This window comes from Lemur catta, chromosome 8 (assembly GCF_020740605.2).
Source record: "Lemur catta isolate mLemCat1 chromosome 8, mLemCat1.pri, whole genome shotgun sequence".
Lineage (NCBI taxonomy): Eukaryota > Metazoa > Chordata > Mammalia > Primates > Lemuridae > Lemur > Lemur catta.
In genome coordinates this window covers 5017648-5044927 of record NC_059135.1, presented here as the reverse complement: position 1 = coordinate 5044927, position 27280 = coordinate 5017648, and the positions used below count along the sequence as shown (strand labels likewise).

The 27280-nt window shown below is 52.8% G+C and overlaps 1 protein-coding gene across 4 annotated transcripts in view; it reads left to right on the top strand.

The window, feature by feature from the left end:
- SH3BP4 (SH3 domain binding protein 4) overlaps positions 1–27280 on the top strand; it is a 109088-nt gene that overhangs the window by 20512 nt on the left and 61296 nt on the right. The gene's annotated exons all lie outside the window — the stretch shown is intronic.

Here is a 27280-nt window from a genome sequence, read left to right as displayed (position 1 = left end):
GATGAGCGGCTCTCCCGGCCTGTGAGGAGCTTCTAAACACAGACACGGATCATGTTTTTGCCGAGTGAACCTGAGAAACGGGGCAGAGAGGCGGGGACAATGGTGCATTATTAAACTGCTCTGAAATTCAGAGCCCAGAGCAACAGGCTTTGGAGCGACTGGCAGGTGTCGACCCGGGCCAAGGCCCCTACTAATCCCGTTAGTGGCTTAGGGCTGGCAGATGGAAAACAGAATGAGATTGTCTCTTCTCCAAGGATGGCCGATTAAAGTATGCACGAATATTCACCGCCACACCGAGGTACCTGCTCTGTCGGATGTTTTCCACTTATGCAATTAGTGCACAGAGAGCGAGCCCCACACAAGGAAAGTAACTAAACACACATATGCACGTGCACACACAGGGGCCCTGCACTTGCCTTTCTGATCTCAGGGGAGAAGGGTGTCACCAGGGTTTTGCCCTTCTGCTGCCAGTGGCAACTCCGTCTCTCCCAGATTTGTCTGTTTATATTCTGGCATTTCCTCACCCCATCTGGAGAACGGTTACATTTATTCATTGATTCATTCGACAAGTATCTGGCAGCTTGTACAGCGGTGAGTGGGTGCCTGAGGGCTGGGTGAAAATGCAGGGTCCCTGCGACTGCTGTCCCTGCAGAGCTAGGTGTCCTTTCCCTTCCCTGCTGGCCATCTGTCCAGCACTCTGTGCTCACTGACCGGTGCGGTAAACTCTGGCTGGGCTCCTTCCTTGCTGCAGGCATCATGTCTCTCCTTTAAGCCTGCGTAGAAAGTTCTTTTGTCCGGGCAGCATTGGCATGATTGAATCACTGCTGTGGCCAAACAGGATGTGGTTCTGGGCGACTCCCAACTTCCAGCAATCGATTGTTGTTGTTTTCGGCGGCCTCGAGAGGGACAGACCCCCCCAACAATAGGGTGCTTCAAGGTCCTGGAGGGGGGTCCTGGCCCAGTGAAGAGAGACTAGCCTGTGTTGGAAACTGAAGGGCAGAGGTGGGGCCAGCTCCTGGAGTCATTCTCCAGCCCAGAGGAACAGGCTGAACCTCTCGGAGGAAAATCTTTAGCACCAGGTAAGGCTGGAGGCCTTTGAACTCAGTTTGGCAAGGAGGGGGAGCAGGGTTTCTGGGTGGTGGCCCTGCTTCTGGGTCGGAGCTGGTCTGTTCCTTTGCAAGGTGGGGCGTGCAGGAGGCGGGGATGCCCCGGAGGAGTCCCACAGGGTGCAGAGCACCGTTGTCACTGTTCCACGGGGTGCCAAGGGGCCAAGCTGTGTGGTCCCTAAACTCTGAGTAGATACAAATAATATTTGAAAATATTTGGGGATGATTTAAGAATTACAGAACCAACAAACATTTGTGCAGACTTGTGTAGCCACAATGCAGGCCAGGAAACGGGACGTCACCCTTAGCATTGACATTCACTGCGCTCCTCCAGCTCAGCTTGTTCTTGTCTAATGTGTTTATCTAATAATACCCAAAGCATTTAATGTGTATGGTCCTGAACTTTGTGGTTGTCCTTCCCTACTATGTTTTAGTTTTATTGCCTACGTGGTGTTCCTAAGGAACACCATTTGTTCTTTGTGTTTTCAGCTTTTATATAAATGGAACCACACAGTTTCCATTTGTGGCCGGCAGACTCTATGGTGGCCCTCAGTAACCCACACCTCCTGATGTCCACACCCTGTGTGCTCCCCTCCCTTTGATGTAAGCTGGGCTGCAGCCTACTTCTAACTAATAGAATTGAGCAGAAGTGATGATGCTCCTGTGTGATTAGGTTACATAAGATGATGACTTCTTCCTTGATAGTAGACTGCTTCCCTTGCTGGCTTCTGGGGGGCAAGCGGCCATACAGAGGGGCCCACGTGGCTTGGACTGAGGGTGTTCTCCCACCAACAGCCAGCACGGAGCTGAGCCCCTCCATCCTGCACCCACAGGGAACTGGATGCTGCCAGCAACTGGATGAGCTTGAAGACTCTCTCCTCAATTGAACCTTGAGATGAAACCCCAGCCTTGGCCAAGACCTTGATGGCAGCCTTGTGGAGACCCTGAAGAGGGCCACACCCGGATTCCTGGCAGACAGAAACTGTGAAATAATAAATGCCTATTGTTAGGGGTGGTTTGTTATGCAGCACTAAGCAGCTAATACATATTCTTCCAAGAGGTCTTTTTGGCTAAACATTATATCCTTGCGGTTCATCTGTGTTGATATATATAGCTGTAGTTTATCCATTGTCAGGACTGTGTGGTTTCCCATTGTAAGTCCCCGCTTATCTGAGGGGGATACCTTCCAAGACACTCAGTGGATGCCTGAAACTTCTGTAGTACTGAACCCTATATATACTATGTTTTTTCCTATATATACATCCTATGATAAGGTTTAATTTATAAATTAGGCACAGTAAAAGATTAACAACAATAATTACTAGTAGAACAGTTATAACAATATATGGTAATAGAAGTTATGTGAATGTGGTTCTCTCTCTCTCTGTCTCTCTCTCTCTCAGAGTATCCTACTGTGCTATACTCACCTGCTTTTGGACCGGAGTTGGCCAAGGGTAACTGAAACCATGGCATCCCGTGTCAGGGGTGCTACGTATGTTAGTGCCCTAGTTTACTGACTCCTGCTCCTGCATGACAGCAGGCTATTGACAGCCCTGTGCCGTCACAGACCACGCTTGCTGTGAAGGTCTTTGTACATGACCTCCAGCTCGGTGTGCACCTGTTTGCCAGGGAGTGCACCTGGGCGTCGGCTCCCACAGCAGTGTTCAAGTTCTCCGGGTTCCTCCATGTCCTCACCACAGTCATTGTCCTCTGCCTTTACTAATGTCGAGGGGATGGCCTGGTGGGAGTGAGATGGTATTTGATTTGTTTTTCATTTATGTTCTTCTGACTATTAACCGTAAGCTAATGTTTATTGTCTGTTCTGGTTTCTTCCCATGTGAAGATCCTTTTTGTGGTTTTTGCCCATTTTTCTTACTGAGTTGTAGGAGTGCTCTGAATTTTCTGGAAAATAAGCCGTTCTTAATTATGAACACTGCAAATGTTACCTCCTAGTTTGTCCCTTGCCCCGTGGGCTTTTAAAATCAAATGAGGCACATCCTGAATCCTTCTGTCCCAGGGGGATAATTTGGAGAATCGTGCGTTCGAGGCATTCCCAGTCCCAGCCTGCGTACCCTCGCCTCTGAGCCCGGGCTCTGTTTATCCTCATTGCTTGGCGCGGCCTTCCTGAGGCGGAGACTGCTCAGCACTCTGTTCCGTCGGTGGCCTGGGAGTACCTTCCTGTTCAGATAGCTCCTTGCAGCCTCTTAGTCACTTTGGAACGTCGCGCAGTGAGTCAGCACAGGATCCGGGGCCCAGGGACCCCCACAGCCAGACCAGCAAGCGTGAAATCCCAGTTCTGGGCTCTGGAGGTGGTTGCTTGACTGCAAAGGAATTCGTGGTCTGCAATGGTCTGGGGAGAATGGGCCCCTCGTGTTTGGGTGGAATGCGTTCCTGGAGAAAGTTAAAATTAGAAAAAGCTGCCACATTTCCTGCCATTCAGTCGCAGTTGAGTGGTGTTTGTTTGCACAAGGATTCTTTGGGAACAGTCTATACTGGGTTTCTGGTGGAATGTGAGGTGAAGTCATGATTTGAGGGATGGAGGTGAGCTGTTGCCATGGTGAGTTTTGTTGTGGGAGTCACTGCTTTGTTTCTGAGTTCTTGCTGAGTTATACTGGAATGGAAAATGTTATTGAAACAATCCCTTGCGGTAGTTAGCAAGAAAATTTTTATTTTATTTATTTATTTGTTTTGGAAGGCAACTCTTTAATGGGAAGCAAATATTGCAGAGCGCGTCTCTGATAGTGACCTTCGTGGGTTTGCCACTCGCCTCCTCCCATCGCTCCTGTGAGGCGGGAGTTCCTGGGAAACCCCGTCAGACTGGCACAGCCAAAAGGGGCGCCGGGTTTCGCAAATGAAAATGCAAGACACCCAGGAGGATTTGGGACCCACACTAAAAAAATCGTGTGTTGTGTACCTGAAATTCAGATTTAACTGGGTGTTCTGGATCTGATCTAGAGGCCCCCAAAACCTCTGGCTGCACTTTGCAGTTCTCCATCCTGGTCTCAGGGGTGCCCCGGCCTCTCCCAGGTGAGAAGGGGTGTCACCTGCTCTTGGCTGGCTGGTGGCACCAGTGGGCACATGGGTGGCTTCTGGGTTTTGTTCACTTCCCTGTTGGCACACCTCCTCGTGCCGGTGCTGGGCCGGTGGCTGTGGGTCGCTGTGTGCCCATTTTATGGGTGAGGAATGGAGAGACAGGGAGGGTTAACAGCCTGTCCAGTACGGTGCAGCTGGTCAGTGGTAGCACTGGGGTTTGAACTCTTGGTCTGTAAGAATCCAAGCCCAGGAGCTGGAGGGCACAGGAGAAATGTAACCATCATCTTCCCTGGAGAGCAAAGGTGATTGTCAGAAACTCACCCGCAGGGAGGAAGTGCCGTGGGACTGTGAGTGTGGGCAGGAGGGGGCTGTCACTGAGACCTGGGCTTTGTGGAAGCCCCCTGTGAGCTGGGCTTTGAAGGAGAGGCAGGGAGCGGATTAAGGAGGCTTTCCCTACAGTAGGAAGAACGAGAGGAGGTGGCATGTGTGTAGGAGAGTGTCAGGGTGGGGCGGCTGCTCTGGCCGGAGTGAGGACTTGCCAGTGGACGCCGAGGAGGCTGGACACAGGGGTAGGGCCAAACTGAGGAAAACCCCCAAATGGGGCAGGGAAGCCTGGCTCCAAAAGGGGTGGGGCAGGAGGGAGCAAGGTGCTTGGTGTTCATAAGCCGGGTATGCTGCACTGAAGGTGAGATGGTGGGACCATAAATTTGGTGAGGGGTGTAGCCAAGACCAGCTGGGAGGCAGTGGCTCAGTGGATCCCAAACGGGGCTGCAGAGTACGGGTACCTGAGAAGCTTTCTTTTCTGTTCAGGCAACAGGAAGTAGTAATGCGGCATGTTACTGTGTGCGGGCTGCAGGCCTAGGGGCTGGGAACACAACAGTGAGCAGCACAGGTGCATTCCTGCCCCGAGGACCACTTGGTCAGCTTGTTGGACTCTGGGATACTGGACACACGGACTTCTAGAACAACCTCTTCAAGGTGCTTCTCCTTCTGCCTGTCCACACACTGGTGTTTGAGAACGTCCGAGTCTGCATCCTTTCATCTGCATTTGCACCTGGACTTTGTGGATACCCTAGAAGCCATTCATTCGACACACGTTTTCCCAGCCTGCTGTATCTCAGGGGGTTCCAGGTGCTCAGCTGAACAGGACATAGCCCTTGTCTTCGTGGAACATTTATTCTGGTGGGAGAGAAAGGAAACAAGTGAATGATCGATGAAAGCATGTGCAGAGTGGTAGATGAGCCCTGGTGAGGGAATGAGTGGAAAAGGTACACTGTTTTTGGTGGCGTGTGTGGTCAGCTGAGTAAACCCTCCCTCCACACACACAAAAAATGATATTCATATCCTAATCTCCAGCACCTGTGGGTATTACCTTATTTGGCAAAGGGGACTTTGTGGATGTGATTAATTTAGGGATCTTGAGATGGGGAGATGACCCTGGATTGCCCAGATATGCCTCAATGTGATGACAAGTGTCTTTGTAAGAGGGAGGCCGAGCGAGACCTGGCCACAGAGAAGTCCCTGTGATGACGGAAACGGACTGTTGGGGTGACATGCTTTGAAGATGGCGGAGCCGTGAGCCAGGATGCAGGTGCCCCCTGGAGCTGAAAGGGGCAGGGAGACAGATTCTCCAGAAGGAGCCAGCTCTGCCAGCGCCTTCACAGATTTCAGATTTCTGGCCTGCAGAACTGTAAGAGAATAAATATGTTTTAAGCCACTAAATTTGTGGTAATTTGTTACAGCAGCAATAGAAAAGTAATGCACTAGTCCCCCCTTATCCTTGGGAGATGTGTTCCAAGCCCTGTGGAAATTGTGTGTACATACATACCTGTGATAAAGTTTAATTTATAAATTCTGCACAGGAAGAGATTAACGGCAATAACTAATAATGTAATAATTACAGCAATATACTATAATAAAAGTTATGGGAATGTGGTCTCTCTGTCTTTATTTCTGGGATTTTCCATTTAGTATTTTTGGCCCACCGTTGATGCGGAAAGCAAAACCACAGACAAGGGGGACCACCGGCCGCGGGGGGGATTCGAGGAGATGATGCTGGGGCAGAGCCCTCTGGCACGTCGCAGCGTGGGCTTCCCTGCTGACACGTGTGCTGGGACCACGAAGCCCGAGCCCAGATCCAGGCCCCACTGAGGGTCAGGAATCCCTTGGGAACCGCAAGCTCTGCCAGCTGCCCTCCGCCTGGAAGTGATCCACAGTGAATTTATAGATCTTTAATGTAAAAATGTCAGTTGGGGTATAAATAACCTTTGCTTTCCTCCAGATTTAGCTGAGCATGAATGTCCCTTATTAATGAAACAACGTATTTGCTTGGCTTTCTAAATTGGGAGTTTCTAATAATACAAAATAGCCCACTGGCTTGGGCCAGAACTCGCCGAGACCGCTCATTTTTGTCACTCAGCCTAATGTTTGGCCAAGAGACCCAACAGTCTAAGCGGTTTTCCATTTGCCACCTGTTCTGGTTTGCAGCCCCTGAAAGCAGAGCCTGAGACAAGGACTTGGGTGCTGATGTTTTTGGGGAGGTGACCGATCCCAGCAAGCGGCAGTTGGTACCGGGAGGCTGAGATGAGGGAAGAGGGAAGCAGATCCAGGGTGAGCTGTTGAGCTGAGGGCCACCGTGACTGGCCACTGGGGCTCCATCGTGCTGAGGACCCTCTAGAGCAGCAGTCCCCAACCTTTCTGACACCAGGGAGCAGTTCGTGGAAGACGGGTTTTCCACGGATGGGGCCAGGCAGCGGCACCACCTCGGTGCCACCTCAGATCATCAAGCATTGGATTCTAATGGGGAGCTCTTGACCTGGATCTGTTGCGTGTGACCTGGATCCATTGCGTGTGCAGTTTTCAGTGGGGGTCACGCTCCCATGAGGGTCTGATGCTACCGCTGATCTGACGGGGTGAGGGGCTCAGGTGGTGAGGGAGCTAGTGGGGAGTGGCTGTGGGTGCAGGTGGGGCTTCCCTCACCACCCGGCTCCCTTGCCCAGCACACCTGCTGCTCCCTCCTGTACCTGCCGCTCACCTCCTGCTGTGCAGCCTGGGGATTGGGGGCCGCAGCTCTAGAGGAACAAGAGAATATGCCTTAGAATTGTCCTCTGGTGGTGAGCAGGCTGGGGCATTGATCCCAGGGCTGCCCCGGCAGCTCATCCTCTGTGTCCTGCGGGCCAAGCCAGGGCTCACAGCCCTGGGGTGCTGGGCTGGGGGCACACCAGCAGATGACACCCACCATTTGGAGACTATCTCGACAATGCAGCGACAGAGTGAGTAGCTGATTGTACAAGCATCCACTATGCCGGGCCCTATATGTCCTTACTTTGTGCCTGTCATAAGAAAGGCGAATATTTCAGCTCCATCCACCAAGAGTTGAGACAGTGACCAAGGTCTGCCCTAATGACTACAAACCATCCGTGTGGTGGAAGATGTTTAGAAGAACATCAGAAAAAGTCAGAATCTGTGGACAGTGAGGGGGAACACAGAGATGACACGCATCTCACCTGGACAGGGGTTTGTCACTACTTTATACATAGCATCCTCCTTGATGTGTGCTCGGATCCCAGTCAGCCCAAACTGGCCCCTTCTCTGACTCACAAGTCACTTCACTGCATCTAGGGATTGTTTCTCTATCTGCTTCTCCACTTATGTGAGCAATGTGACGTCTTGGCATCTTCCACGTTTTATTTTGTCTTATATTTACTTGCTTTCTCTTCCAACTTCTAGAGTGCAGGACCCAGGGTTTTATTTCTCTTACCAGTCTCTCTGTACCCTACAAGCAGTGAGGATTTGCGAGATGACCGAGTGATGGGTTGGCATTCTTTAACCTCATGTCCCTTTAAGCTAAATAAGCGCCAGCCATGAGACCTTAAGCTGTGCTTATAGTTGTATTAACCTTTCATGCCTAATTTACTGTTGCTGATGACAAAGGGAAGAATAAATAAATATCCAGAGCAGTCGCCAGGAGGAGAAACTAATCTGTGAGTCTCCGATGGCTCTGTTGGGGCGTGAGGGATGGTAGACAGAAACTGCCTTTCATGTCCCTGAACAACCACCTGCACTGGTGTGTTCTCAGCAGGCCCTGAACCGAAGCCAGGAGCTTGTGGGATCGCCATGGGAAATGACTTTCCATGTAGCTGCGCCCTTTGGCCAGCCCTGCTTGTGGGATGCGAGGTGTTGGTCACCCAACCCTGTGACCACCAATTGAAACATCTCCCAAAATGCAGCCACTCCAACAGGCAGCGGGCCATCGCACTGGCCTTTTTCAAGTTTGCATTTAAAAGAAAAAAAACTTTTTTTTGAAGATTGCATTTTTTTGAATATCTTGTTTAAAAAGTAAGATGTTCCTCAAAGTTGGGGACTGCCTTGCGTTTCTGGATCACATATTGTACTCATCTCACTGAGGAGGTTTAGAAACAGGATTCTTTTGGGGGAAATATGTTAAAATACAGAATGGTCTTCGGATAGCTTTACTGAGTCTTGGTTCAGCAGATGTTCCAGTGAGTCCTTTTCCGACCCAGTCTCTACGTGTGCTCCGAGGGCAGGACTTGTTATCTGAAGGGGGTGGCCTGTGATGCACCATCAGGTTAGTGAGTTATAAATCCCTCGATGCTCTTATGAAGTAAGTATTCCACGTGCTGCTCCGCGCTTTGGCTGGGCTTTCTAACCGTCCAGCAGTCAGGTGGGGGCCCCCGTGACCCCCTTGCGAAGCTGAATATTCAAGAAGAGGGCTCTCCGTCTGCGATGAGTCAGGCGTGGAGGGGAATTTGGGTCAGTGTGAAAGGCCGACTTGGTGACTCCAGGCTGCGTTTTCCCTCTGGCCTCTTCACTGTTGCAAAGGTCAGAGGTTGCCGGGGTGAAGATTTAACTGGCAGGAAGGAGAATCCAAGAGGTCAGATGGCTGGGATGTCCTGCCATTCCCGTCTATCCTGGTGGTCCTCCGTCTGTGACAGCTCTCCCTGCGGTCAGGGAGGGGTGGGCACACGGTGAAGACATCTCTCAGGGAGGCATTAGCTGCATGGGGTCCTGGAAGAAAGGAACCAGCGCTTGACGCAGGGACCGTGGTGTAGGCGTCATCTCACTTACTGCTCACGGGGGAGGCCCAGCAATTCCCTACCCACCCAGAGCTGAGGAAGAAGGATAAAACTTGCCCATGGTCACAGCATTGAGTGGCAGAGCCAGGATTTGAGTCCAGATTCAAATAAGGTCTGAGTCTTCAACACAACAAGCTTTTCCAAGTATTTTCAGCCCCCTCCAGATACGTTATGAGGCATAAACTCTTTCAAGACTCGGTCACAAACTCTGCTTAATCTGATTCAGGCTGGATTTTTAGCTTCTTCCTGCTTTTAAAGACTTTGGGAGGTTTTACAGTCAGCCATGAAGAAGGAAAAAAGGAAGGAAATGCAACGTTGGAACCCAGTCTGGTGTTTTATGCCCTCACTGGTAGACATCCTGTCTCCCTGCACCCTGTTTTGTGTTCAGATTGCTTTCCTGATGTTTGCCGTCACTCTGTTTTTATCAAGGTTGCTGTGGCTGGCTTTGCCAGTACGTTGGGCTGTGGTCCTAGCTGCTCACTTTTTGATCTTGGGTGAGTCTTTGAAACCCAAGTCAGCCTCAGTTCTCCCATCTGCCAAATAGGCATGAAGATACCTGTCTTGCTCACCCCACAGGGTTGTTGTGAAAAATAACCAAGGGACCCCGTGGAAAAGCACATTGTCACCTGGATACCTTATACCAGTGGCTTTCAAGGTGAGGCCCCTGCACCAGCAGCATCGACGTCACGTGGGAACAGGTTAGAAATGCACCTTCCCAGGCCCACCCCAGACCTGCAGCATCAGGAACTCAGGGTTGGGCACAGTGATCTGTGTTGTAATGAGCCCCCAGGTGAGTCCAGGACAAGCTAATGATTGAGAACCCTGTCTCATTGAAAGAATTTCACAAGTATTTTGTGAAGTTTCTGCTATGTATTTGGCACTACGTGTCTGGTGTTTTATGTTTCAGAGAAGAAAAAGACAGAGTCCCTGCCCTCAACATGGTCTATGGGCTAGTAGAAAAAGTAAAAGAAGAAAAACCCGTGTTAATCAGATATACTCTCCTGTGGGGTAGAAAGTCCTGTTTTACACTTGAGGGAAACAAAGTCCAGAAAAGTTAGATAATTTAGGAAAGGTCATGGAGCTAGTCTGAAATGTGACCCCACGCACTTGACTCATGGTAATGTCCCGAGTCCCCCATTTACTGGGATGTCTCCCCATGTGATCGCGGGAGACGGTTGTGAGGTCAGAAACAGAGCACAGGATTCTTCCTTGAGAAGTTCTTCTTCACTACCTTTGAAGCGGTGATTGTTGAAATGTGAGAGATTGAAACCTTTAGCCCTGCTGGTGGATCCCAAAATTATGAACTGGGTCAGACTCTGAAGGCCCATAAGTAATTGGTCAGTGTGCTGAAAAAGACAGTCAAAGCCTAGAAGAATAATATTTTTAAAAATTGAAAAAAGCCAAATGTACATGAATCTTCCAGTATAACTGCTGGGTAAAGGTCTTCTCTGGGTGTGGGTGTGACGTGTTTCTCGTGGGGACCGCAAGCAGCCTGCAACATCTTTCACTTCCAGTCTAAAGTGGAACACCAGCTCCAGCCGGTGGGAGCAGAAGCTCAAAGAGGGAGGAGAAGGCAGCCTTCCAGTCACAGGTGTGGCAGGCCTGTGTGTCACTGTTCCCCGTCTTCATAGACAGAGACAAACGGGGGCCTCCTTCGCCACTCTGCCAGGGAGGAAGGGCGTTCAGGAAAGGCGGCCACTCGGTGTATGATAAATCATCCACCTGACGCTGCACAGGGGCCAGGTGGGAGCTGCACCCGGTGTGGCGTGGGTGGATAAACGTGGCTGAAAGCATTGTGGGTCCCCGGCTGTGGCTGGTCTTGACACCGCTCCCCCATTTTGTGCTTAGTATTCAATATAGGTTTAATACAGGTGCGAGGAAGGTTGTATCGTGTTCCTTGTTGCTTTCTCTATAAACTTTGAAATTTTATGTAATTATTGGAAAGATAAATGAACCGGTTCTATATTCCGGATGAGAAAATCCAACCATACGCATCAGGTGACATTTCAGACACTTTCACTTGGCTGCATCACCCATACTTGCCTAAGTACTTTTTAGTATCTGTTAACAGTTTTTGTAGTGTGGATTTTGATAGCATTCAACATAAAGGCCTTTGGCCATCTACCAAAGTGTCATTTTCTCAGTTTTGTAAATTGGTTGTCTCAGAGTGGAATAATCTTCCCCCATAAACAGTGAAAAACCTGGGGTTAAGTTCATGCGAGGCCATGAAATCCCAGTGCAGCCTTGGACGTCGCTTTGTGAGGACCCACCGTGCTGACCTGCGCTGAAGGAGATGGCCTCACCGTACTACCAGAATTGCCTCCTTCCTTTTGAGATTGGAGTCAGCTCTGGAAACAATTTTGAAATTGATGTTGGGCTCATTCTTTTCTCCCTCTCGGACTGCACCTTCCACTGGTTTTCTTTCCTTCCCTCTTGCCGTCTCTTCTTTCTTGGCAAACACTGCTGGCATCCAGCACCCAGGTGAATGCCCACTTCGCTCTGGCCTGAGCCTCATCCCGCCTGGCCCCTTTGCCTGTTGCATGAGTAGGGCTGGTAGAGAACACAGGTTGGCAAACGTTTTTCTGTAAAAAGCCAGAGAGTAAATGGCTTTATGGGCCATAAGGTCTCTGTCCAGCTACTCCGTTGTGATAGCACAAGAGTGCCGTTGATGGAATAGATGGGGCTGTACACAGTGACACTTTAGTTGTGGATGCTGTGACTTAAATTTCCTATAATTTTCACATCATGAAATACTACTCTTCTTTTGATTCCCACCTTCCGACTATTTAAAAATATAAAAACATTCTATGTTCTTGGGCCATTCAAAGACAAGTGGCCAGGTTGGATTGGACCCATGGGCCATAGTTTGACTCTGGTGTAGGACAAGAGTTCATAAGTTGAGCATCCCTAATCTGAAAATCTAAAATCTGAAATGCTCCAAAATCCAAAACATTTGAGCACCCACTTGATGCTGCGAGTAGAAAATTCCACACCAGAACTCATGTGACAGGCAACAAAATACAGTCAAAACTTTGTTTCATACACAAAATTATTATAAATGTGCTATAAAATCACTTTTAGGCTGTGTGTGTAAGGTGTATATGAAGCATAAATGAATTTCGAGTTTAGACTTGGGTCCCATTCCCAAGATATCTCATTGTGTATGTGCAAATGTTCCAAAATCCTAAACACTTCTGGTCCCAAGCATTTTGGATAAATGATACTCAACCTGAGTTTAGTTCTACTTTGTACTTTAGTTCTATTCCTTTGGCACCTGTGTGTGGTGGGGGTAAGGGAGGGAGAGACTCGATTCTGTCCAGCTACAGGAGATGCAGGATGCGGAGGATTCTTTGGCCCATGGACCCATAGATGTCTACTCTGGCGGCTTAGAAACCTAAGGTATAGGCTCAGGAGTTTTCCAGTTTCCCCAAAGCCTGCCTAAAATGGCTTCACCTCAGCTCTTCAGAAACTATGTGCTGGACCTAACTATCGGGTCAGACCATTGAGCCCACACTGAGGTTGTTGGAACAAAGAACGTTTTGTGTGTTCGTTGAGATCAGGAAGCCATGCGGGTCTGTCTTGCCCTGAGAGGCTTGGCCCTGTGTTGTGGCCAAGCACAGGCCGGGCTGTAGGGCGAGGTGGGTGAGGAGTTCTTGGACCATTTTCAAAGCTGTTACTCCCTCAGCAGCCTCTGAGACGGGCAGGGCCGTGAGAATTCCTTTTCCCATTTTCCAGGTGGGGAATCCACGGTATGATGGATTAGTTTGATCGGGCTGTTGTCAGAGAACCACAAACTGCTGGGTTACTTGAACAATGGAAATTTGTCGTCTCATCGTCTCACCATTCGGGAGGCTGGAAGTCCAGGCTCGAGTGTCAGCAGGTCCCTCCTGAGGCTGTGAGGAAGATGCTGGTCCAGGCCCTTCTCCTGGCTGCAGGTGGTTCCTGGCAATTGCTGGTGTTTCACGACCTGTAGAAGCATCATCCCGATCTCTGTCTTCATGTTCACGCCGCCCTCTCCATGCATGTGTATCTGTCTCCCAATTTCCCCCTTTTATAAAGTCGCTTAGTCATATTGGATCAGGGCCCACCCTCATGACACGCCCTTAAAGACTCTGTCTCCAAATAAGGGCACATTCCGAGGTACTGGTGGTGGTTAGGGTGCCAACACATGAATTTTGGGGACAGAGTTCAATCTGTGACCTATGGGAAGTGGAGGGAACAGCCGAGTGTCTTGTTGGTGACTGTCCTGGAACGAGGATTTAGGATGCAGTTGTCGTCTGTGTGTGTGAATGTGGTTCCCTGTCTGAATGGGCAGGGTGAGGACCAGGAGCCTCCTACCACTGACCCATCTAGCTTCCTGCCTACTCTGTAGCTTTGTCGTTGGCTGAGATTGTAAGCTGCACGGCAGGCACATAGGTGTTGTTCTCCCTGGAACACAGGAGAGGACACCTGTGTTTTGAGCTCCTGAAGACAACAGAATCTTGTCTTCTTGGCATTGTGGTTCGTGGAAATTTCCCACAAATTTTGGCTGATGACAACATTGGTGTTTCTTGAAACAAACAACCAGAGAATTAAGCATGCTAACTCAGTCCACCCACACTAAATCATGTGGCCCTCTTTTGAAGGTCCATGAGGACTGACGGGTGTGGTGGCTCCCGCGAGAGAAAGGTGCTTAGCCGAAAGGTCATGCCCCCTCCCCTGTCTTCTCAGGAAAGCTGGTCCTTGTCCAGAGACCTTGGGCTTCCAGAAAAGTCAGTAGGAGTTGGAGAGGCAGGAAGCGGCCAGCAGTCCTGGGGTCCTTATCCATCCATCCCAGACCTCCCCAGCATGACAGTCACAGCCAGATGCCCTCCCTCCCCTGCACCTGGCACCGAGTTGGCAGGTGGTGCAGGGGTTGCACCTGTGCCTGCCCAGGGTCCAGAGCAGATGTCCCTGAGTCAGCCTGGCTGGGCAACACTGGGCCCTCCCACATTTAGGTGAGAGGTGTGAGTTTACGCCATGGTCCCCTGTCCAGGGAGCCTGCCGGGGATTTATGAGAACTACAAGTCAGCTTCAGGACCATGGGGCCGCAAGTAATGGCCTTCTACCTAAAGACCCTGCCAGAATGAATGCGTAGAAAACTCCCCAGGGCCCGTAGGGCCCTTATTCAAAAGCACTAAGAGAATGAGTGCTCACAGCTGCAGTGAGTAAGAGTGTTATAAATGCAGCCTCTCTTCATAGAGAAAGAAGCCTGGCAACTTTTTGGAGTTAAGACAAGGTGGCAATCTGGAGGGCTCAGCAAACATTTATTTTGTGCCCAGGGGTGGGAGTTGGGCAGCCTGGGCAGGAGTGAGCAGTGACAGATGCCTGACAGAGGTGCTGGACCACCTGCGGGTCATTTCCTGTGCTTATGTCGGGCTGCTCTCTGGGCGCTCCGCAGCCGGGTCAGTCCCGACGGCAGGGGCCTCTTCCACAGCCTGACGACTGGGATTCCTCCGCAGGCCCACGGCGGCTCTGTTACTGCTGTCTAGATAGTCAGACTGGTGCGGTGGCTGAGGGGGCTTGTGGTGGCACCTTCTGTCACTCCTGTCTCTCGTCAATGTTGGTAAATTCTGCTGTCACAGACGGAGGCCCTGTAGTCGTGTCAGCACCGTGGGACAGGAGGAGACCCCACGGCTGCGGTGCACCTGCGGCTCATCTTTGGGGTTCAGCTGCTGAGATTATCCTGGTGCACTAACACTGCCAGTCGTTGCAGCAGAAGTAACAGCAGGTAAGGGAGACTCGGGTTTGGGGTGCAAAATGAGCTTCGTCACAGGCTGAGGTTTGTTGGGGAGTGCAGCAGCAGTGGGCGGGAGGGCAGGGCTGGGGTGCAGCTCTACACAGCCCATCTCTGACCCCACGGGAGCTCCGGCCTGGGCTGGCCCGTCACAGTGGTCACGGGGGCAGCCGGCCTGGGAAGGGGCTGGCTGGACCTGGGGGAGGGTCTTTCCAGGAGGCAGCTCCAGGCGAGCCCACGGGGAAGGTCCTTCTGTGCCACACTCCCACCGTTGGGTTTGAGGGTCCCTGGGGGCCACGTGACAGCCACCCTTACCTGCCGTGGAAGTGTGCTCAGAGCGTAGCCGCCTCACTGGCATGTGGAGCCGTCCTGCAGGGAGCACAGACGCGAGTCCTTCCCTGAACTAGACTCTGAATCTTACTTGAGTTTCCGTCTTGTCTGGCAGCCCGGTGTCCTGGCTGCAAGGCTGGGTCCTGGGGCTCTTCCTCGGGGTCCCGGGCAGGCCGTGCAGGTGTGGGCCTGCCCTGTGGCGGCAGCTGTGTTGTGAGCTGTGTGCGGATACATGTAGAGCAGCCGCAGGTGGGAGAAGCCGCTTCCAGAAGCTTCCAGTGACATTTTCTGACCTTTACAGGCACTGCAGGTAGCTCCGTCGTGGCTCTCTGTTCATATCCTTGTCAGCCCAGTGTCGTCCCAGCTGGGGAAGGTCAGTTGCCATCGGTGTGACGGCTCAGAAGCCTGGCACCGGCGCCTTCCCAGAACAGCCCCTCGTCCCTGTTTGTTTTCAGTGAATTCCCTTCTGTGGCCACTGAGGGATCATTCCCTCTGCTGAGAAACCGGACCGCCAGCTTGTTCTCTCCCAGCAGCCGCGGGACAGAGCCCAGGTTGGCCGTCCTCGTGTGGGCACAAAGGAGCCACTGTTTTCCCGAGGGAAGAGGTCACCAGCAACCAGATGGGGCCAAGAGAGTCCATTTGGCCTCGTGGGTGCAGGTCCCTCACTGGGGCTTCGGGCACGTCGGTCCTTGGCATGCAATGGCAGAAGAGGAAGCGCTGGCTGGGTTGATGAGGGAGACTGGATAGGGTGGTGTTCTGGTGAAGTGCCCGCGGGTATTTTCCTGGCTGCTCTTGGTCTTTGTTGTCTTGGCTGGGAACAGAAGGAATGTTATCCTTGCTTCACGTGGTGTAGCCTTCATTTGTTTAAAAACAACAAAGGACTCTTTCCCCGCCAAGTGGAAGGATTGGCTGTGATTTAACTTATCCTTTGGACACTCAGGGCCAAAGAGGGGCATTGAGAAGCCGCAGCAGGGTGGGCTTTCTCTTAGGGTCTTGTTTGAATTTTAAAAAATCAAATCAAGCACGCGGCTACTTGAATTGTTTCAGGTTCTTCTTTAAATCCTTTACACTGAGGGCAGCTGCTTGGATTTTGTTTCTCCTCTGCCCACTTCTGTGTGCCAGAATCTGCGTGTGCGCTGGGATGGAGAGATGACTGGGGTGTCCGCAGTTAAGACTCGGGGCTCTCATAGTGAGGTGAGGATGCAGGAGCCTCCTGGTCCCTCCAGTCCTCCGCCCGTGGAGGCCTCGGAGACCTGAAATGCTTCTGCCCAGGAGCGACCACCAGCAGGCTTTGCCTTGTAAGTGCAGCCCTTTGCCTGAGGCTCTGGGGTATTTGGGTTGCGGTGAAACCTACTGAAAGGCATCCACATTCCTAGCATTCTTTGGGCCTGGCTTTAGCCAGAAAGCCAGGGTTTCTGGGATCAGATGGCAAGCACTGCAGCTCAGTTCTTCTCTCTCGATAAACCTGGTAGATACCGTGGGTGGGTTTTGCAGTGTGGCTCAGTGTGTGCCCATCATGGCCTCACCTCTCTGGGCTTTGGATTTGGGGTGTGGCTTGGCCAGAGCAGGCCCCATCCTGGGAAGGAGGAGGAGGTTAAGGAGTGGGGGAGGTGACCCTGGCTCCAGCGGTTCCCTGGGTGGCATGTATGTGGTTTGCTTTTTCTGGCTCCGTGCCAGGGTTACTGGGGCAACAAGACATTTGGGAAGAGGCACAGGAGGGCGGGACGGGGTTCTCCCATCTCAAGATGAGCCACAGTGGGGCCTGCCCGTCTCCCTGCTGGGCACACAGGCTTGCAGGAGCCCAGTTAGGGAGGCTTACCCTGGAGACAGCTGGTGGGACCATCAGGATGCGTCTCTGGGGAAGTCGGGTGGACGCGGGTCATCACAGCACTCGCAGAGACCATCCACTGGCTGCAACACTTTGGGCCAATTTTTGTTTTGGCTTTTTTTCCCCAGAAACATAAATGCAGCATCTTCTTGAGAGTCACATTTTGACTTGCCTCGGGGCCGTGGTGCGGCGGAGCTTCCGGGGATTTTGGTTTTTGTGCCCACAGTTTTGCTGGGGCCTAATTTTGTGATCTGAATGCAGTTCCTGAGACATGGGTTTAGGTTGTTAACCTGTTCCTGTTTCCACCGTTGTCACCAGGAGAGATGGTTTATTCCCACACCTGTGGTTACTGCTGTTCAGGATGATGGAGGGAGCAGGAACGATCCCGGCCTCAGTTCTCTTTGGGTCCAGTGCAAGTGACTGATGTAACAGAGGCTGATAGCAGAACACAGGCCACCAGCTCCTTGGGGGTGTGTCAGCCAAGGGACAGGAGCTGGTGGGGAGACAGGGCCCCGCAGGCCTGCCCTCACGGTTGTCCTCATGGGTGTTCGCAGAGTCCTGCTGACAGCTGTGAAGGGTGAGCGCCAGGCCACAGCGCCTCCAGTAACCACCCACTGTGTGTCGTACCTGCTCAAGCCTTGGGATGCCCTGTACTCCCTGCCCATTTCACAGATAAAACAAGACTCAGTGGGTCGCTCCCTCAGGTTCAAGTTCGGTGGGTTATTGCTACTAAGAAGTAGCAAAGCCCAGGCCTGGAGTCCACCCACATTTGTGTGCCCCACAAGCCACTCCTTTGCTCCCCTTAATTGAGCAGGTGTCTGGGAGGGCACATGAGCTACATGGACAAATAACCGCGCCCTCAACTCCAGCACTGGCCGCTAGGAATCACTTGTGAACCACGAGATGAGCCACGGAGAAGTAAAAAGAAACAGGGAAACTACTGTTTTCCTTAGCACTGTGAACTTAAATGAAAGTCAAGGAAAACAACTAAGAAATGGACTGGACACTAGGAGGTTGCCATCCAGCCTCGGTGGCCAGACTCCCGCCCTGTCTGCAGGCGACTGTCCGAGCCAGCTCTGGCCAGGCACTTTCTGCCTGGACTTCATGGGAAAGTCTCCAGGGGTTATTTTTCAGACTCAAGAGTGCCCAGACTTTTCTATTTGTGTGTGTGGGTTGGTTTTTGTTTGCTTTGGTTTTGAGGTGAAATTCATGTAACATCCAGTTAACCATTTGAAAGTGCACGGAGCCCTGGCATTGCATGTTCACGGTGTTGTGGAACAACCACCTCTCTCTAGTTTCAAAGCCCTTTTGTCGCCCTCGAAGAGCACCCCACTAATTGGTGTACTTTTGAGGTTTGCATTGGGTTCAAGTCCTAGGGCCTCAAATCTGTGGCTGAGGTCCTGGATCTCAGGCATCCTTGGGACAGAGCAGCTCAGGCCAGCATCCTTAGCACCACGACACCCAGGCCTGCCTAGGTGACCCGCAGGCCTGCTTGGGCCCTCTTGGGGTGAGGCCTGACCTCCTGGTTATCAGCAGATGATCCAATAGCAGGAGGAAGGAACCTCAGGGCCACGAGGTGGCTGAACGCAAACCTCTGCATTCAGATGCCAACACAGTGGTGCTGCCTCAGTAAATCCAGCACACAGCTGAGTCTGGGAGGTCTCCAGCCGCTGGCGGGGAGCCTGGGAGTCCAGGCAGATGAGGATGAAATCAGAGCCACACTCCTGGCAACGCATTAGACTGAAAATGACATCTGCCTTCTTTCTTAACAGGCTGGCATTTGAGCCTCATGCCTAGCCTGCCTTTCACCCTTCTTAAAACAGGCACGCCTTGAGGACAGAGGAGGAATTTTTAACATACTTGAGGTTTGGGGGATAAAAGATGTCAGTGGAAGAAAGATTCCCCTATTGTTTATTTCAAGAGCCTTCCAATCCCCTGCTGAAACCTGCTTGACTTTGAAGACCCTTCCAGTGTAATCAGAAAAGCCCTCATTTCCCTATCTCTGTGGCTGGAGTTTCCCCTTTTGTTAGTTCATTATTTAAAGTTGGCTGAGCAGCCTGCAGTTTAGGAGGGGCATGGGGACATATTTCACTCTTGGGTCAGAAAAATAGCTACAGAAAGCGCTTATAGCTTTAATGTCCTTTTCTGAGTATAGACAAATTTCAATTATGCGCATAATAGCATGTTGCATAAATTAATTTCCTTAAACCTTAGTTTTCTCATTGGTAAAAATGGAACCAGTGTCTCTGAAGGTTCTCAAAGACTGAAAAGGAATCACATAGGCCCTCGGAAGAAGGGGCAGGGTTATTGGAAAGTCCAGAGACGGAGCACAGGGAGTCCTCTCAAGCTCCAAGAAACGAAGCTGCTCTTCAGCTTCAGGAAAAAGTGTGTCCCCCTCACCTGTGTACCTGTCACCTGGCCTCTGCTGCTCACCAGCGTACACCTGGCCCAGGAATGGCCACCAGCCAATGCACAGCAGCCCTTGGCAGGACCTGTCCCAGGGCCATTTTTGAGGTTCCAGCTCCCAGTTCTCAGAAGCAGCTGAGCCCGTCCCCAAGCACTAGGTCAGCTGTGGGTTGGTTCACCGGTACCTGTCCTGGTTGCTGGTCCGTGGGGGGGTGCTCACAGGGGCATCCATGCTGGGGGTTGTACCTGGCTAGGCAGCCACTGGGACCCCCAGGCGGTGGAGGAGGTGGTGTGCACACATCTTTGCACTCCCTCTCGCCTTCCCTGAGAATTCCCCACAGCCTGGTCGCTTTGGGCAAGTGCTTTAGCCTCTCTGGGCCTCACTGTTCTCGTTTGGTTATTGAGGGGCCCCGAGAGTCAACTGTGTGGCTTCTTAGTGAGCATCTAATCAGGGGCTGATCCGTCCCTGACGTTTTCTCAGGCAGGATGCCCTTCTGATCTGAGGCTGTCCGTTTGGCCCTAGGGGTCACAGAGGTCAAAGGAGGGATTAGCATGATCCCCTGGCCAGAGTCAATAACGTGGGGCCCCTCTTTCCAGGGGGGAGCAGAAGGCCCGGCAGGCAGGGGCCAACCTGGGTCTTGGGGCCAAGCTCTGATGGTGTTTGTCTCTGAGTTGTTGACAGGTAGGACACCCAGCTGCGATGCTCACGTCCCCGCTGGGTAGAGGTCGGGTATGGTATGCCTGGGATCTCCTCTCCACTCTGTCCAGAACCAGAGGGGACTCAAAAGGCCACGGAGCCAAGCTTTGCACTTGGCAGAGGAGGAAGCAGAGATGTAAAGGCCGGGGGCTTGTCTGAGCTCTCGTGCCGTGCTGTGGCCACCACCTTCTGCTGCTCCAGACCAGGGTCTGCTCCCTGTGCTGGCCGCCCCATGTGGGTGCTGCCTGCTCTGCACTGTGTCCCCATCTCCCGACTGCTTGAGGGCAGGGGTTAGCTTGTTCTGACACCTTTCCTTCTCCCTCCATCCTGGGGCAGCCCTGGCCTTTCCTCTTGTATATACAGCTTGATTCGTTGCCTTCTTTCTTTGTCGTTGCCCATTAATCTGTTTACACGTTGCTTATTGTCTGTGTGTGAGCTGGATTGTAGAGACTCCTCTCTGCCTTCAGTTTTTGATGAAATTAATTATAAACAGTGTTGACAGAGGCTCCAGGGTGACCTGGGGTGGCCGCTGCTGGAGCACCACAAGCACTGGTCTAGGTTGGGCTTTTGAACATAATTGTTATCAATAGCAGAGCAGGTGCGTTTGTCCTGGGCTCCTGGCCCTAGCACGGCCGTTTGAGAGGGATCCGTGAAACCCCTGACATTATGCAAAACTTTACAGGTATAGCTGGTTTTCTAAAGAGAGAGAGCCCACAGCCTTGACCAGGTTCCTCAAAGGATTTGCACCCTCAAAAATGTTCACAGCCACTGACTTGGAGAAGGGCCTGAGCTGAGCTTATCGAACTCAAGATAAGATAAGCTGAGGCAGGATCTACCGGGGCTGAGTGTCTTGGCTGGAGTGCTCAGCCAAAACCCAAATGACACTTGACAGAAACCAGTAAAACTCTTCTTCCCTTTATTTATTTTTTTATTTCATTTGCTTTTCATTAAGTCCAGATACTATTTGTTCAGCTTCAGAGTAGGGAAGACCTGGCTCATGAAAATTGTCTTTGGGTTGTCATCGAACTTGGTCTCACCCTGTACAACACCTGAAAATCACAGGTGTTCTCTAGGTGGTCAGTAGACACCCAGGGTCCAGGCTAAGGGGCAGCGTCCAGGTAATCTCTCGACAGATGACTGGAAAGAGTCGTCCTCGTGAACTGTTCAGGCCACTTAGTATTCAGGCCTCGACGTGCTGCCGTTGCAGGGGGTTATGAGATAGCTGTCAAAGGAGGGTGGGTTTTAAATGGTGCAGTTCTGGGGCCATAGTCAGACTTGGCATAGAGGAAGCTGAGGGAGAGAACTGTTACTACACGGTGTGCGAAGAACTATTCTCTAGGCTTGTTTCATATTTAAATTTTGCGCAGTGGTTTACAGATGGCAGAGTCTCTTAGATTTGTGTCTTGAGTAATCTTCTCAAGGACAGGTGGGTCGGGCCCAGTATGCATCAGTAGCCTCCTTGTACAGGTGAGGAAACTTGTGCCTCAGGGAAACTGAGCAGCGATTAAACCAAGGTCAGACGCTTGGCAGGGCTGGGCCAAACAGGACTTTTGTGGCCCCAGCACCATCGCACGGGGTCCCCAGCGCAGACGGACTGGGCTCAGATGATGGGGGCGAAGCAGGGTTCTGGAACCCTCCTGCAGAGGAAGGAGCTGCCCGGCAGTGGCAGAATCCGAGGAGGGTCTGGATGCAGCTCTGACAGGAATGCTGAACACCAGATTCCCAGCTTGATTTCGGAAGGACCCAGTGTAACCTGAACCTGGCCTCCACCTGCTGGGGCGGGATCGTCTGCCAGGAGGCAGGTCTGTGTGTAAGTCGCTGTGAACTAGTTTGCCCAACTTGGGACACCGGGTTCCTGTAAAAATTCTTCAGGCCTCCACACATGAATAGGTTCCAGGCTGAGTGAGCCCGGGCTGCCCTGGGCGGGTGGCAGGGCCAGCGTGACCCAGGGGACACTGTCCTGGCGAGGGTCTGGCCCTCACACACTGGATTCTGGGGTGGGCTTAGATCCCACAAACCTAGGCCACAGAGGCCAGGGTACCGATTTATTAATTTGACATAAAGAAGAGGGTTAATTGGGGGTCCAGATAGTGTATCCTCACTAAGATGGGTGGGGGCTTGAGCAGAATGAGGGTCTTCTGTGGGATGGAATGGCTGTTCTGTCTGCTGGGAAGACCACCCCCTTTTCTTCCCACTTCACCTGTGTGGTGCTGGTGCCGTGTAGCCTGGACTCTGGAGCTACACTGTCTGGTTTGGGGTCGAATCTTGGTGACTAACAGCTGTGTGGCTCTGCTGACTGGGCTCTGTAGTGCCTTAGTTTGCCCATCTGTACAGTGGGAATGAGAGGCCACAGTTACGGGCATGTGGAGCCTTCCCAGTCACATGCCCACACCGGGAGATGGGGGACGTGGGTGCGACACAAAGAGGCTGACTCCCCAGTGACGGTGACGGGAGCTGGAGGCCGGGAGCTGTGGAGTGTCTGCAAGTAGGTGGCCCCAGGGCCAGCCCTGCCCTTGTCCTTCTGTTGGGTTGATTTGGGGGACCCCAGTCGGTTCCTGTTTTTGCTTGGCCAGTTTCAGTTGGGTTTTTAGAGTCCTAAAACCCACCCGAAATGGCCCAAGGCACTGCCCCCATGGGGGTGCATTGCCCCAGGGACCCAGGGCTCCGAGACCCCCAGTTAGTGCCTGAGCCCGACTGCTGCTCCCGGCTGTTCCGTGGGTGGAGTTTGCCTCGACTCCTGTTGCTGGCTTTCCTTTTGCCTGGCCAGCCCCTCCGTCCTCTGGTAGTTTATTCCTCATGATGACAAAAATACTCTCTCGGTGTAGACAGTCTCCTTTATGAAGGTTTCTTTTCAGATGTTCTCAGTGCATGTACAGAACATCTGAGCCCCAGATGGGTTTCTGACGGACACGTTCTTAAGTTGGGCCTGTCACCGCCCAAGTGGCCTCAGGGGCACTGGGCCTCTAAAGGGAGACTTGGCTTCTTTACGAGGTTTCATTATTTTGTAGAAAATTTTATTGAGATGAAGGTCACCTAACCATATAATTAGCCATTTTAAAGTGTCATGATTCAGTGATACTTAGTATATTCACAAAGCTGTGCAACCACCACCTCTATTTCCAAAACATTTCATCAACCCAGAAGGAAACCCACGAGCAGGCACTGCCCTCCCAGCTCCTGACAGCACTAATCTGCTCTGTTTCCGTGGGTTTGCCTGTTCTGGATGTTTCTTGTAAATGGAATCTGCAGTGTGTGGCCTTTTGTGACTGGCTCCTTCATTTAGCTTAATGTTTTCAAGGTTCATCCATGCTGCAGCAGGTAACAGGATTCCATCCCCTTCTGTGGCTGCACAATACTCTGTCGTACAGATGCATCACGTTTTGTTTATCCATTCCTCTGCTGGCGGACGCTTGGGTGGTTTCCACCTTTTGACTGTTGTGTCTAGTGCTGCTAGGATTCATTGTATTTCGACCTTCTAATTTTATTCTAAGAACTGTGTTCTCTTATTTCCAAGTTCTTTGAGAGACCCCCAGCTTTTGACTGCCTCTCCCCCAACGCCTGCCCCCGTATTTTAGGATTCCCTAGGAAGCCAGGCATTCACCCTTGGCTCGGGCCGGCATCGGTCACTGTCACATAAGGGCCTGAGTTTGGTGCCATCCCCCTGCAGATTGGCCTGTGTGTGAACAGGGGAATGCCAGGAAGTGGTGAGGTCACTGCTCACAGAGAGGGGGGCAGTCAACTGCAGACCTAGGCCAGGTGTTTGCCCAGGTGTGGGGCCCTTGATCACCTACATCAGGATCACACAGGAGGTGCATTGTGAAAAGCAGCTTCCTGGGCCACCTCTGTGCTGACCTGTGTCTGTCTGCCCCTCCAGGCCTGGCTGCACCTGGTGTGCTGGTCCAGGAAGTGGTCTGGAAAGGCTGCAGCATGGGGGGCTCCCCTTCCTCCTGGTGAGCAGGGGAGAGGGGGGAGGTGGGGCAGCCTGGGGCTGACTCTGGTTCTCTGGGCTGAGGGTCCCTGTCCCCGCCAGGTTCCTGTAGAGGCTTCTGCCTCCCACCTCCCCTGGTGTCACTCCCCACCCCCAGGAGTCCCTGTACCCCATTCACTGTAGTAAATTGTCCCTTGCCTGTTGAGACCCTGAGTGATACCTCATCCTGTCCCTACTGAGTCCCTAAGGCAGGGCCCAGGAACCTGCATTTTAACGAGCTTCTCCTGACACCCTGAGCTACTCAGGGCTGGTGGGCCCCCTCCCGGATGGTCGTTGACCTTCTCAGCGCCCTTGTGTCTGGGCGCGCCAGGCTGGCCTCGCTTCTGCTGTCTGCCTTTTAGAGCTCCAAGGCAAGCAAATGTTACTGAACCCTCCCTGGGATCCAGGCTTTGCATGTTCAACACGAGTCTTCAAAGTGCGGTGGGGGCCGAACGGGAGGAGAGGCAGAGCGTGTTGGCTTTGGGAAGGATGACCTGTCAACAAGCCAGCACTGGCCACCCAGAGTCCCAGGCAGGCCTGCTTGGTGGGGTGCCCCGAGCAAGCGCTGTTTTAGCTCCTGCAGTTGGAATCCTGCTGTTGTGTGCCGGCCTGGGTTCCTGGCCACGGGAGGTGCCGCAGTGAGGTTTGACCCCTGTGTGGGTGGGGTCTGGCCTCGCCCCTGCAGCTGTCCAGCCCCAGCCCTCTGGCTCCAGCCACTAATCCTGCGCGGTAGCCACCCGTCTGGGCACGTGCGGGGCTGGCTGAGTGGAGGGACCTGGGATGGGGCCCGCTCTGAACTGGGGGCACTCGCTGGCCAAGTAGGGAGAGGACAGCAGGTGGGGGTGGGGGAGGGTGGTCGTCTTCATCCCTTCCTGCCTTGTTGCAGCAGGGCTGTTTCTCTCCTCTCCTTTGGGCTAGGAGTGGGTATCTCCGGGAAGCCTCCGAAGGGCTGCTGCTGCGCGGTGGAGTCACAGCAGACTGTGGGGCTGGTAAAGACTGGGTGGGGCCGAGATCTTCGGGGAATATTTCTATGGGAAACAAAGCATAGTGGCTTTTATTTCTCATGGACTTTTAGCTGTGGTACAAACATTCCAGAGAGGACTCTGGTGGCAAAGGGTGGTCAGGATTGCAGGATGCGCAGAGCCACCGTGTGAGACTCAGCCCGCCTCGCTGTGCTCGGCCTGCGTTTCTGCAGGGCCAGCGTCCCATAGGTCTGTGACCAGGACCCACGAGGCCAAGGACACAGGCCTGGTCCTGAGTGGGCGTGCCCTGCTGTGCTGCCGGGTAGCCGCTGGGACCCTCCAGCTCCCACCCTCCTGTGCTCTGCCCATGGTTTCACAGAGGGGCTGGTCAGAGGGAGATGGGGTGCAAGGTGACAGCGGTGGCATGGCAGGGTGGCATTGTGGTTAATAATGAAGGTTGGGTGCCACTCAGCCTCTGTGCACCCAGACAAGTTCACTCTCCACATCCACTGTCTTCACTAACCATACCTGCTTGAGAGATTTAAATTAGCAGGTGAAGCATGTGGCACAGGGCCTGGCCACAGTGAAGGGTGTCACCTCCCTAGTCAGTGGAAATGATTCTGTCTTCCTGAGAAATAAGCAGAGGGGCTGATTGGAGGCAGCTGGGCAGGGGATGGGGAGCCCAGGTGAGACAGGTGAGTCCCTGTGGCAGGACAGAGCGGAGATGGACAGATGGACAGATGGCAGTTGGAGTCCAGCGCACCCCTTGCTTCTTTCAGGTTGCAATTGAGATCAAATGGCCCAAAAAGCCCAAGATGTTCACTCTCTGCCCCTTTACAGCAGTGGCTCCCACCCGGGGTGACTTGCCCCCCATCTCCCCGCAGTGCAGAGACATGTGTGGTTGTCAGAGCTCGGGGAGGAGAGTCCAACAGGCGTCTGGAGGGTCGAGCCCAGGGACCCTGCTGAACATCCTGTGCACACAGGACACAGGACGGCCACAGCGAAGACAGATTCTCTTTCCCAGAAAAAATTTGCTCTTTCAACTAAAGCATTGATGGCCTTTTTAGGGGGAAGGGAGGAGTTTAGGATGACAGTTTCCAGGTGGTGCTGCTTGCTAGGATAGGGAAGGTGAGGCCAGGCTTGTGGAGCTTGAGGGACTGTGGTCATCAGAGCTGGGTGTGGGGGGGCAGCTGTTAGGAGCGTGGTGCTGGGGGGATGGGATAGAGATGGGTTTCAGTATGGGCAGAGACTAGGTGGCCTTTAGCACATTCCTGGGGTGGCCGTGGATGTGACCCAGGCGCCCAAGAACAGCGCCCAGCAAGGGGACCAGCAGAGCAGGGATGGACGTTGGGGACACTGGACACCGAGGGCGGGCAGAGGAGGGACAGCTCTGAAGGAAGGCAAGAAGGACCTGCAAGCCATGTCCTCGGGAGAAAGGGAGCAGCTGCAGCTGTGTGGCTGGGGGGTCCCGGAGGCTGTCAGAGATGCGGAGGGAAGCCCCTGGGTGAGAACGGTGCCGGGCTGGAGGCGGGAGGTTTATAAGCTGGAAGGAAGGAGCCCCTTTGCCCGCCTCGCCTCCCGGGCCAGCTGCCGCGCAGCCCTGGGCAGCCTCTCTGTGCGAAGGAGGCCCCAGCGCCGCTCCAGGCCGGGTGGCCATCTAGCCATGCTCTGCACCACGGCCTTCCTGCTGCAGACCTGGAGGGCCAGGGAGAAGATGCCAGGAAGAATCAGCCAGAAGCCTGCTCAGGGACCATGACAAAGTAAAGCAGAGGACAGAGAGACGTTGGAGGTGGCTCTTCTTGTAAGGTTTCTCCTCGTAGGTGGTATCTCTTCTCCTGGTTCTTTTTCTCACGCCCTGTATAGAATAATGCACTTCTGGTAGTTTTTCGTTGGAGACAGGAGAGAAGCGTCTCCGAGTTATCCTTGATTCTGGCTGTGTCCTCTGGCTCCAGGTCACAAGCTACTCCCCTTTCGTCACTGTAATAACTCCAAGGAGAACAAGCCAAGAATTATCCTAAGGCCGCAGGCCTGGTGAACTCACTGTCCCCGTGCGAAACCTGTCGGGTAGGTTGCGGTTGCGTTCCACCTTATCTCTGGTAT